Source organism: Corvus moneduloides, chromosome 10 (assembly GCF_009650955.1).
Source record: "Corvus moneduloides isolate bCorMon1 chromosome 10, bCorMon1.pri, whole genome shotgun sequence".
Classification (NCBI taxonomy): domain Eukaryota; kingdom Metazoa; phylum Chordata; class Aves; order Passeriformes; family Corvidae; genus Corvus; species Corvus moneduloides.
The window spans coordinates 21622067-21634111 of record NC_045485.1 but is presented as its reverse complement, the minus strand read 5'-3'; the positions used below and the strand labels follow the sequence as shown (position 1 = coordinate 21634111).

The 12045-nt window shown below is 44.5% G+C and overlaps 1 protein-coding gene across 5 annotated transcripts in view; it reads right to left on the bottom strand.

Annotated features, from left to right (window-relative positions):
• TBL1XR1 (TBL1X receptor 1) overlaps positions 1-10930 on the bottom strand; it is a 109736-nt gene extending 98806 nt beyond the window's left edge. For 4 of the 5 annotated variants that reach the window (XM_032119189.1, XM_032119192.1, XM_032119193.1 and 1 more), the window contains exon 1: positions 10727-10930. The gene's annotated coding sequence lies outside the window, so the exon portion shown is untranslated. Of the gene's footprint in view, positions 1-9697; positions 9722-10726 lie in introns of those variants that run through there. The other variant, XM_032119190.1, reaches the window with a different exon arrangement.
• Positions 10931-12045: the final 1115 nt, after the last annotated feature.

Here is a 12045-nt window from a genome sequence, read left to right as displayed (position 1 = left end):
TTGAGCAGTAACCCACAGAATATATTCCATTGCTGTATTACACCCACATTAGGATGCCAAAAGTTTGCCATTCATTCTGTATCAAAATCGAAGCAGTATTTTACAGACTGCCTGCAAGCCACCCAAACTGGGGAAGTTTTCTAATACCAGGGAGCAGATGGACACACAGCTGACACTGTCGACACGCAATCAAGATCGCTACAAGAATTGCTACCAGCTTGAACGTTTCTACCACCTTTCATGCCATTGCATATGAAAGCATCTTGGTAATACCTACTGTGGAGCTCTGACAATTCAAGATCATTTTGTTGAACAGTCCTGTATAGGTATAAAACACACTGCAAGCACTAGTTTCCAAAGAGGAAAAAGCAAGACTACAAGCTGATAAAAAAAAAAGAAAAAAAAAAGAAAAAAAACAAAAACCAAACCACAACCACACTTATTCTACAAATTAAAAATACTGGACCAGACAATGAGCTACACTGGCATTGTTAAGATGTACTAGAAACAACACATAATAAAAATCACTGTAGGCAGGGAGGCAGGGAAGACTAATCTTTCTGCACTTTCTTAAGCAAAACTCACAGCAATTTCAATGGAATTCTCCCCCAGATACGGCTGGATGACTACATCCACAGCCTACACGTGCCAAGTCTGCTCCTGCAGCCAGTCTCTACTGCATCCATCTTAGTTACACTACACATACCCTGATTACAGGGATTTATAAACAGCACGAGTAATTTAGAGGTGGATCACAAAACTGTGATTTCAGTAGAGGTGAGGTTCACTATTACCATCTCAAGTGTCACCAGCTTTGTGGTAAAGGACTTACACCTGGAAGACTTTCAAGCAAATATCTTTTATTGACTTTCTCAAAAGCACATCTTGTGTTCTCTACGTCCCAAGCACATCCACTCCAGAGCCAGGACACAAGCCTGCTATCCATAGGTTTCGCTGGGCAACGAGGTAGGAAAGAGTTTATGATCCATTAAGTCACTTGCATTTATTTTCTTAGGTTCTAGACGACAAGACATGAAAAAAAATGGTGCTTACATATCAAGCAAGAGAGTATTTTATCATGCAGTTTCTAGATGTGAACTCTTTAAAGATAGATCTCTCCACTCCAAAGTCGCAGTTCCACACAGGACAAAGGCGCCTGTGCGCACGTCCCAGCTCGCAGCCTCAAAGCCGTGTTTGTTCGCCCAGAACAATAGGGCATGTGACTTGTCAACACTACCCACAATAAAAACAATAAGATAAGGCTGCCACTGATTTCATGATGACTTAGTTTTCGCTAATTATAAGTCACGACGTCAATAAAAACTTCTTGCATAAAACCCCTTATTTTAAAAGGCCCAAAGCCAACCCCACCTTGCACCAAGGTTTTCACTCCAGCTTCCTTAGCTTCTCGTGTCTGTACTAAATGATGACACCAACTCCCTCCAAAGCCTCCCTCTGACTTCATCAAGAGTTGGATCAATGCTGTATGCCTAGAGTCAAGATTATTTTTATCAAATAAAAGCACTGCCAAAATCTGTCCTCTGCATTTCCTGCCCTGTGTGCCCATCCCAGCCACTCATGTGCCCGCAGGCAGGCCCCTTGCTCACCACCTGCTCGCTGCCAGCGGCACACACAGGAAAATGAGACTTCCCCAGCAGACCAGCAGGTTTTGCTCCGCCACTGACTCAGGCTACATCATCCAAACCCATTCAACCCCTCCAGTTCAAGAGGGCTACCCAGAACTGAGTCCTGCATATAAACTTAACTAGCATTAGGAGAAAGGGGAAGAAAGCAGAGAAAACACAGAGAACAGAAACAAAAAGGCACCAATTTGATTTAAAGGACTGACAAGAGAACAGATGGGGAGAACGCAAAAGAAAAGTCCAAAATAACAAAAAGGAGAGAGAAAGCCCAGGAAAAAAAAAAAGACAGGCAGGAATGATTAGAAAAATCAAATAAAGCCTTAGGAAGGGGTAAGAATAAAATGATGCAAACCGTCAGGATGGACCCAAAACACTATAGTTCACTACACTCATTTGCCACTTTCCCACCACAGCACAGACAAGGAAGCAAAACCAAGAGGAGGAGAAGGCAGGCTACCCTGACACTTGGAAGGGGTTAATTCAGAAAGGAAAAAGCAGCACAATCTTGTACCACTTGTCTTTTTATCACACAGGGGTAGGCTTGGGGGGTTATTTTAATTACACATAACAGCAGTAGGTCCAACAGCACCAGATTAACAAATACAAGTAGGCAGCAACAGGCACACGGAAGTACATTACAGTTCCAAACTTTCACCATTTACAAAAATATTAACACACCTAAAATCCGACTGACCTGATCTCTGAATGTGTTTTTAAAACCTGTGCATTTCATTTGTTTCACCTTGAAAAAACTCTGTTCCGCAACCAGGTAGTTACAGGCCACAGCTGGGAAAGTGGGAGGCACATTAAGCACACAAATGAAATTTCACATATTCTAACACCATCAGTGGAGCTTTCTGGAGCTCTGCAGCAGTGTCCAGCATACACAAGCCTTGCTGCTGGCACAACAGACAACCTCAGCCTATGTAAGGGACGTTCTCCTAGCCGGAGTCTGACACTGCATTTCACATACCCTCTGAGCCTCGCATATGAAGTCATCCATAGCGTCAAAGAGCAAGTCAAAACACATTGAGAGTGTTTTCCCTGGCTACCTCTGAAAGTTTCCATCTCTTTATCTTTTGTGTATTTTTTTTTTTTTAATTCTTCCCACCATTTCTGTCGATACACACAGGATCTCTGAAAGTCCAGCTTTGTGCCCCAGTACGTACAAGCAGTGAGTATCTCGCTAACGTGGGACCCCAGCTGTGTTCCAGGCACTGGGACAAGAGGAGACTGACGGGAAAATTGAGTTTGGCGCTTTCACAACCAGCCCACAGAACCACACAGTGAGAGGGTTCATTTTTTAAGACAAAAGCAAAGCCCATATTACCAGAAAATAATACAACTGGGAGGGCTGTAGTGCCCAGGCACCTCAATGGGATGACCAAGGGGAACTTTTTGTCTTGTTTTAATAAAAGAGACTGTTAAAATGTAATTGGTTATGTATTTAATGTCTACTATATGTACTGTAAGAAAGAATCTTACAAAGGGCCTTGGTGAACTAGGAATAACTAATCCATATCAAAATAACCTTGCACATGTAAGACAGCAGAAGAACCAACTGGTGTGGACTTTGCCAACAGCAAGATAAACACATTAAATAACATAATCAAAGGCCATTCACAATCTGCCCTGGAAGACATTCACAGAAATACAAAGCATTTTTCTTAGAACTTAAACAACTGTGACATATATTTACTATAATGGCAAAAGCTGTTAAAAAAAAAAAAAAAAAAAAAAAAAAGGAAAATAAGTTGGTTTCTATCAATCAGCTACATTTAGACATCCGTTCCTGCTATCAGATCAAGCTCACCAAAACTGCTTAGTAGATTGTTTCATTGTATTTGTGTTCAAGTTTTATCACAACTCAACATATTGAAGTTTCATATTTGTCATACTTTTTTCATCTTCCACAATGCTAGATACTTACAGTCTAAACAAGACACCAGATTGTGAAATTTAGTTGTGCATTCAAAATAAAGTAGAATATCAGGTACCATGTCTGCATCAGCAAAACATTCATGTTGTTCAGCAAGTACAGACCCCATTCCCATAAACCTCAGAGCTGTTGCACTAGCAATGGGAAACAGCTAACCCATTGCTATACAAGATATGTTTCTAGCACAATTTATTTGATGTCAGCATTAATAGATGGTTTGACAACACTGTGCCTCATTTTCCTCCATCCACATTCATGCTAACTTTGCTTTATAAATACATTAAAAAGTATTTAATCTGAACAAATGTAACCCCAAAGTAAATATGTTACAGAGTCACAAACACCATCATGGCCAAAATCCGTATTTTTACAAAGCACTTCCTAATTAAAATTTATCTCCAAGAGTCTGTATTTAGGAAGGCTTGTTGATATCCAAGCAGAAATTTCTGCACTAGAGAAGAATGTGGACATCCATACAAAAATTAGTGGTGATTCACTGTCTAACAGTTGTCTTCCCTTTACAGCACACCGCAGACTGAAGGACACGTTGCCAAACTGAGAGCACCAATACTTCCTTTAACCTAATATAGGACAAATAAATACACTTCAACAGCTTCTAAATCTTGCACGTCCTACTTTTTTGACCCAGATCTCTTGTTATTCCCCCACAGGTCTATGCAATATCAAAACTATTTTTTCCCCATAAATTTAGACATAACCTAAAAGAGGAAAAGTGCTCATGCTTATTGTGAGCTAGAGAGACCAGGAAGCGGGGGGGAGGGTCAGACTCACTCATCTCTCTTAAGATCAATCGGTATTTTAAGGTAAGATCCTCTCTCAACTGCTGAATTTAATGGCAAAAACGCTTATTTGTCCAAGAGGACTGCAAGTTAGACCAATATCAATAATAAATGAAAAATAACTACGTCTTTTTAATACTATTTTTACAAAGCAAAATTGTATTTTCAGAAGTCATACTGACACTCAAGCATGAATCAGTCTGTCCAAAACCCACTAAAGAGCTATGAAACTTGTTATTCCACTCCTCAGCCAGCCTGGGCAACTTATTCCAGGAAATCAAACGGTGTCCTCTTTGCCTGGTACTTTTAGGGAACCATCAGGGGACTGAAATCCATCTCACATGTGCTCACCATCCATAATTCCCCACTCAGTTTGCTGGCAATAGGTCACCCATGCGAAGAGCCTGAACTCTTTAACATCGTTAATGTCAAATGGATGCAACTTTTAGGACGGGTTCTATTTAGGGCTCTAGACCCTGACAATTTCTGTGGTTTTGGCACTGGGCACAGTATTTAGCACTACATGTTCACAAACAGTAAATATATGACCCTTAACTCATAACCTTGGAAAAGTGTTCCAGGAATAGTCAGCACAGAGATCTTTTCTGTAGCTCTCTGGTCACCACCAACAGGCACGTAGCTGTGCACAGAGCAAAGTTTCCACTTTCACAGTCCCAATTCATAAAAATCTACCATCAGCCTGATGTCAGCGGGTGAGAGGGACCTCTGCATGCAGCCAGAGAAGCAACTGAATTATCCCCCAAACCCACAAGGGGTTAAAAGAAGCACCAGCATTACTGCAGGGACAGCTGCTCGCCTGCCCTGACAGGCTGGCAAAACGATTGCCCCGCTGAAGGGGAAGGGAAGGTCTACTACTCACACCCCACCAGCTAAAACTTCCAGCAACGCACCTCCAGCAATCCAAAATGACACCCAGCGTGCCTGCATATGGCACACGGTTACAGAGAGTGTCTGTAACACACTGACATTGAACAGAGATTGAACAGAGCCTCAGATCATAAAACAAAAAAACCCACGCAACTGTTTTCTCTGGATGATTCTGATTTTTTACTGCTAGACATTACTAGTGAGCAAGATTGCTCCTCTGCAACATGGAAACTTCAGAATTACAACAATAAACACAAGTCAGAGCACACAACATAGCCTTTTACTAATACTGCTCCCAGGAACAGAAACTACACCCTCCCGGGAGTTTGCAAAAGCCAGCAAGCCACACACAAGAGTTGATTTTTAGAAATGCTAAGCACACACACAGACTGCCAACTTCACATGCAACTGCGGGGACTCAGCATCTTTGAAAATAAGACTATTAATATCTTACTTTAGTGATGCAGATGCCAGCTTATACTCTTCTTAAGAGGAGTCATGCTTGCACCAAGCACAACTACAGCACAAATTCAGATCCCCACTGCCACCACACCATCCAGCTCCTGGAGACGAGCAGGACACACAGAGCACCAGGAAGGGCCACACAGCCAGGTTAACACCCAATCTGCCTGCATTACTCATCCTCAAAAAATGGTGTGTTAGGCTGATAGCATACCTAGGGATGTTGCTTCTGGCGTTTCAGCTACCATATTCTGAAGGGCCTCAGTATCTCCACGTAGCACTGGGTTAGGCCACGCACAATTACATTCAAAGTAAAAGGAGACTCTGAAAGATGTTGCATATATTGGCGAAGAAAATTCCGTAACGTTCTCCCTCATTGCTTTGGAGATTCTTTCAGTAGGCTCTTCAGAAAGCTACACCAATTCACCAGGCCTTTTGATTACTACTTCTACAGGTAAGGAAATATGCTCAAAAGTCTTCCCTGCAATCAGCCCATCCAAGAAAGCAAGTGAGCAGGGGTGAGCTACAACACCAGCAATTTCAATCCTTGGCTAGCCAAGCCAGCAAAATCCTACACACCCAACCAGTGTGTGCATTTTCCCCTGCAATTACACAACCTCCAGCTTGGAATGACCGCTTACTTTTTATCAAGGAAGAATTTTTTTTAAGGCTTCTTATCAATATAAAAATGTAAGTCTAAAGGACATCACAGAAAGCTAAGCAGTAAAGTATTAAAGACCAAGGTTCCAGAGTGTAAGCTGAGTTACGGTTCTGTAGATCCTTCAGAACCAAAGGAACGTTTAACTTGAGCTCAAACAAGGCCACTAAGATTCATGGGTATTTTGTACAAACAAGTTCAGCTTGTTTTTTTATGAGAAGGAAGGAAGGAAAGGGCCTTCTCATCTTGGATTAGATACCACAAGACAGAACCCTAAGAAGTTCTCCAATTTTCATACATGCTGGCAGAGTAATTTCCAGACCAGACTTCCAAACCTTTTCACTCAAGCAATCAACTCTCCCAAAGTGACAGCTATGCTGCCTCATTTTCACAGCTTCTTACCTCCAGTTAGCTAATTCAATTTTGCAAAATTAAAAGAAAGCCAATATATTCCCCTACAATTTCATATCAAAAGATACTCCGTCTTCCTCATTTCATTGTCACACTTTATCTCAGAGGAAACCAATTATGAGATGAATAAAGCAGTCTCCATGTATTCTGCTCGGGATCACTGGATGAACCTTTTTCTAGTAAAGTCACTCATCATTAAGTGACTTTACAGAAATTAAGACCATCACTTCATACTTCAACACTTAAAAAATTGAGCACATTTGGGACAGGGGTAGCTAAATCAATAGCAGGAACATAAAAATAGTTTCTTCATCACCTGTTAATTTGAAGCTACTACATTAATGCAGCAATGCAACTCAAAAACAGAGAAGAGCTGTCAATCATAGTTCCTAATGGGAAGCTACTGACACTTCTTCACATAACACAAACACTTAAATTTGTATTTAAAAATGAGCATGCAATGAGTATATTCTCAAAGCAGTTACTTTTTGCAGGAGCCAAACATGCATAATTACAGAGTGTGCACACACACACACTTTCACTTCTCTGCCAACCTGCAGCTACTTGCATGAGCTGATATTTAGGGCATTAAATACAGTCATTACTACACCCTGAACTCTGGGTGCACACATGTGCAAACACCCTATGAGGATGGCCAGCATGCAGACCTGTATCACACCACTCAATATAAACAACATGAATTAGATTATGAATGAGTCACACTTGGATACGATACATTTCAGCATCACAATATTGCAGTATCAATGCTACACTGACCTGCAGCACACCCTGTCCTAAGCAGAGACCAGACCACTTTACCACCACCCTACCCCAGCTGGGAAGGGAAAGAGCTGGCGGGAAGTTTGTGTCTGTCTCTCCTCCGCTTGCCAGCAGTGTCCTCACCAGCAAGGTGTCAGAATTCACACGGGCACCACGATCCTCAGCGCCTGTGGGACTGGGGAGACAGAAGAGACAGGCAAAGCAAGCAAAACCTGGGGGGGGAGGTGACCACCATCACTTGGGACTCCCAATGAGCAAAGGAATTAGTGATGGAAGGGTGTCACACCTGCCACTACCTCAGCCTTCCCAAAACACTTTACAGTGCTGTGATACCAAAACAGCATCAATGTAATGAGAGAGTCACATCCTACTGCCCACCACTAATACAAAACACACCCAGCTTCTGGGAGCAACTTCACAGACAGCTGCAGAGCTCATTCAGCCAAACGAGACCGCTGATGTTCACAAAGTTGTGTGTTTTACAGGACTTCCTGACTTCTGCACGATTACATACTTGTAGGATGTGGGTCTTCACTGCCACTACAAAACTTGTAACAGCAAACACATTCTGACTCAAATGTGAAGTCCACATTCAATTAAATTCCAGACCAAAATGAAGTTAGGTAAAATAACTCAGTTTGCTTTACATTATTCAGATCTGTTCTTCCTAACTTAAAACTATTATCTGAAAACAACATTATCAGCAATTTTGGCCATTTTCCCTAATCCATCCAGAGCCTCTTTATGCTTAGGGCTGTAGCACTTTTTAGCATCAAACTCTTTCATGATGGGGAAATGACTATGAAGTATTGCTGTTGGGTACTTAGCGCTTATACCCTGCCTTACAACTTCAAAGCATTACACAAACATCAATAATTACCATATATAGAGTAAAACTGAAAGAAGTATTCATATTAAAAAAGAAACTCACAGGAAAAAAAAAATCTTAACTATCTGTTTGAAGGGGGGAAAAAAGCTTAAGCAACAGAATCTTCTGTAATTATTGCGCTCTTTATGCTACACACATGTGTTATGGCTGTGCACGTTCAAACAAACAAAAATTATAAACTCTTGCACAGTCTTAAAAATAAATTATAAAGCCCAAAAGCCAAACCCCAACTCCTTTCATACATTTAAATTACATTTCCTTCTCCCTTCCTCAAGGAATGAGAGCTAAGTGTTCTCCAGGTGTTCCTAATAACAGTTTGGGAGGCAGGCCACCACGCTCCCAAGACACAGTACCAGAAGACACAGTTCTCACGGAGAAAAACCCAACTTCCCCCAAGAAAACTTAAGACAGCAACAGTGTACCAGCTCAGGTGACCTTAGGTAAATAATGCAAAATGTTACCATTCCATTAGACCTTAATCAAAAGCAAAGGAAAAAAAAAAAAACAAAAAACCAACACTAGAGAAAACCACAGAAAGTTTGTTACAATCAATTACAGGGCACCACCTGCGCCCTAAACACCATCACGAGCCCCTTTTTTTTCAATGGATAAGGGGAATAAACCCTTCACAGCTCTTTCACAAACACATACCCACTAAATTTAAGGACACACACAGGAACTTGCAGCTTCAGTCCTCATTTGGAATGCATTCTGAAAAGCCCGTTAACACACCTGTCCAAAGGAAGGCCACAAAACCAACGTGAGCCTCACGAGGACCAGCCTTCAGAGCACAAAACTGCCCAAAAACTCAGGTACAACCAAACCCCAAGCACCAATTTTGGAAATGGTGCCCTCGCTGCCAAAGGAGCACAACTCACAACACCCAAAGGGAAGAGACCACCAACAGCAAAGAACCTGGTTAATGCACACAATGCTCAGACATTTATTTTAGCACCCAAGGACAGCAAAGCAAGTCAGACAAGCCCACAACACTTTCTTTTTTACGCAACAAAGACCTGGTTCTCCTGATCATGCCTCCCTCCCATGCCTTAACAATAAGGAAGGAATATGTTTTGTGATCCCCTCCCCCATAAATCAGTTAGGAATTTGATTTACACAGACAGGAAAATGAGGAAGTTGAGCACACTGGAGAGTAGTAAAAACTTCACCAGCAAACTTCACTTTCCTACACAGCGACCTACAAACCAAACTTTCCTCCAGACTCACGTGTCATCTGCAGCAACCAGCCCCTGCCATAAAGCACAGACAAAGTTTTGCTGTTCTGGGGATAAAGACAAGCGAGGGAGAGACTTTTATTCTGTCAAGCTGCCTTAAAAGGAAATTCGGTGATGAAAGATTAAATTCACCTGGAACAACACGATAAATTTTAACCTTTTCGAGGGCACAACAATAACAAGCCACATATTTCAGGACTTAAATTCTCTACCAAGAAAACAGTACACATTGCATCAACCGTGCGAGCCCGTCGAATTGATGCGACACACAATTTACACCGGGGTTTCGGACAGGGATAAGCCCTGGGAAAGAGAGACGCTGTGAAATGGGAAAATAAAAGCTTATTTTACGCCCCGAACCGGGCCCGCTCCCTGCCACCGCGGGGTATTGCATGTTCCGCCCTGAACTTCGCCGGAAAACTGATCAATAACTTGGCTCTGGGGGGAGCAACATCGGGAATGGCCCGGGGGGGTGGGGGGTGTATCCCCTTCCAAGGAATAGCCGGGTCGGGATGGGGGAGAACTCCGCGGAGTGGGGGAGGGACAGGGCCTCCCCTCTCCCCCATCCCGACCCGGCCCTGCCCCCCCTTCCCCTCCCCCCCCCAAGTAAATATGCGGGAAGGGGGGGAGGGGAAGCCGCTCTTCCACATAAATCGGGCTAAAAATAGGCCTCTCGCCATGGCTCCCGTGTGCCATTCGCTGCCGAGGCCGGTGTCCCCCCCATCCCCCGCTCCATTACACCTTTTTTTTTTTTTTTTTAAATTAAAAAAAAAAATGAATGCGGGTGGGGGAGGGGAAGCCAGCGGCGCGGGGTGGGGGAGGGGAAGGGGTAAATATGTATATATATGTATGTGTGTGTATATATATGTATATATACACATATTAATAAAAAAGGGGGGGTCACAGAGGCGTTCTGGTCCCATCCCCCTCCCGCCTCCACCGACACAAACAGGGCGGCCGCCCCCCACCCCCATCCCCGGCCCCTGCCCGCCCCCGGGGCTCGGAGCCCCCCGGTTCTTACCTTGCGAGCGGCTGCTCCCCCCTTTCCCAGGGAATGGAGGCACGAGGAATTCACCCTGGATTGTCTCTCCTCCTCCCGTGTGTTTTATACCGCCGCGTGTATATACGCGCACATCCCTGCCTGTGTGAGTGTGTGTGTGTACACTCGTATAGTTATCGATAATATATATATATATATATATATATGTATTTTTAAGGTGTCCACACCGAGAGGAGGAGGAGAAAAAAAAAACAGGAAAAAAAAAAAAAAAAACAACAAAACCACCACACACACACAGGAGGAGGAAGGAAAAAAAATACCCAGCGCGTAGCGCTGTGATATTCAATTATATCCGAGCCAGGGGCCGGGGGAGGGGAGGGTGGGGAGGGCGAGGGGGGGGGGGGGGGGCGGGTGATTAAGTCCCGAGGAAGGAGGGGAAAAAAAAAAAGTAATATGTGTGTGTGTGATTGAGATTGAGGAGGGATCGGGGCGGAATGTGGGAGCTGTTACTGGGGGAAGGAGCCAAGCGGCGCGGAGCAGCCGGCGGCCCGCAGACACTCCGGGTGCCCGGCCGCGCCGAAATGGGCGCCGGCGGAGGGAAGGGAAGGAAGGGAGGGAAGGAAGGAGGAAGGGAAGCAGCGGAGCCGGGAGGCGAGGCCAGGCGAGGAGGAGCGGCCCGGCCCGGCCACACAAGCCCAGCGCGGGGGTCGGGGACGGGGATCCGCTCCCTGACCCCTTCCCTGCCGCCCGCCCGCCCTTCCCCGGCAGTGCGGGAGGGGAGGCGGCCGCGGGGAAAGGGAGGGAAGGGAAAGGGAGGCCGCCCGGGCACGGCAGGCCCCGGGCCGCGGAGCTTTTCTAGGAAAGGCATTAAAGTGCGGTGCCAACAGAGCTTATGTAAATGCAGGATGTAACATGGTGGTTTTGCCTCTCTGCTCGCAGCCCGTCGCGGTTGGCCATGGCACCTGGCACGGGGATCCGGCCCCGCGCGGCCGCCCCGCTACCGCCTCTGCCCCCTCATTTTATTTAATGAAAATAATCCTCCGCAGCGGTAGTGCAGAGTCCTACCTGGGTGCTGCTCATTTTTAGAATTGAAATGCTGTTTGTCATCTATATGGCCGCATTGTTTGTTTTTGAAAGCGAGCTTTGTTAATCAAAACCACATTCGTCACCAGGCAGCCCTTTCCATCTTAAAATGGTTTTGCAACAGCATTTCACACTCTTGGGCGATGGTCCAGCACTCTCATGTCTGGACGTTGGCACCCGTGCAGAGTCCCAATGACCACAAACCCTGCACAGATCCTATGGCAACATCCGATGTTATCCCAGCTCATTCCAAAGGT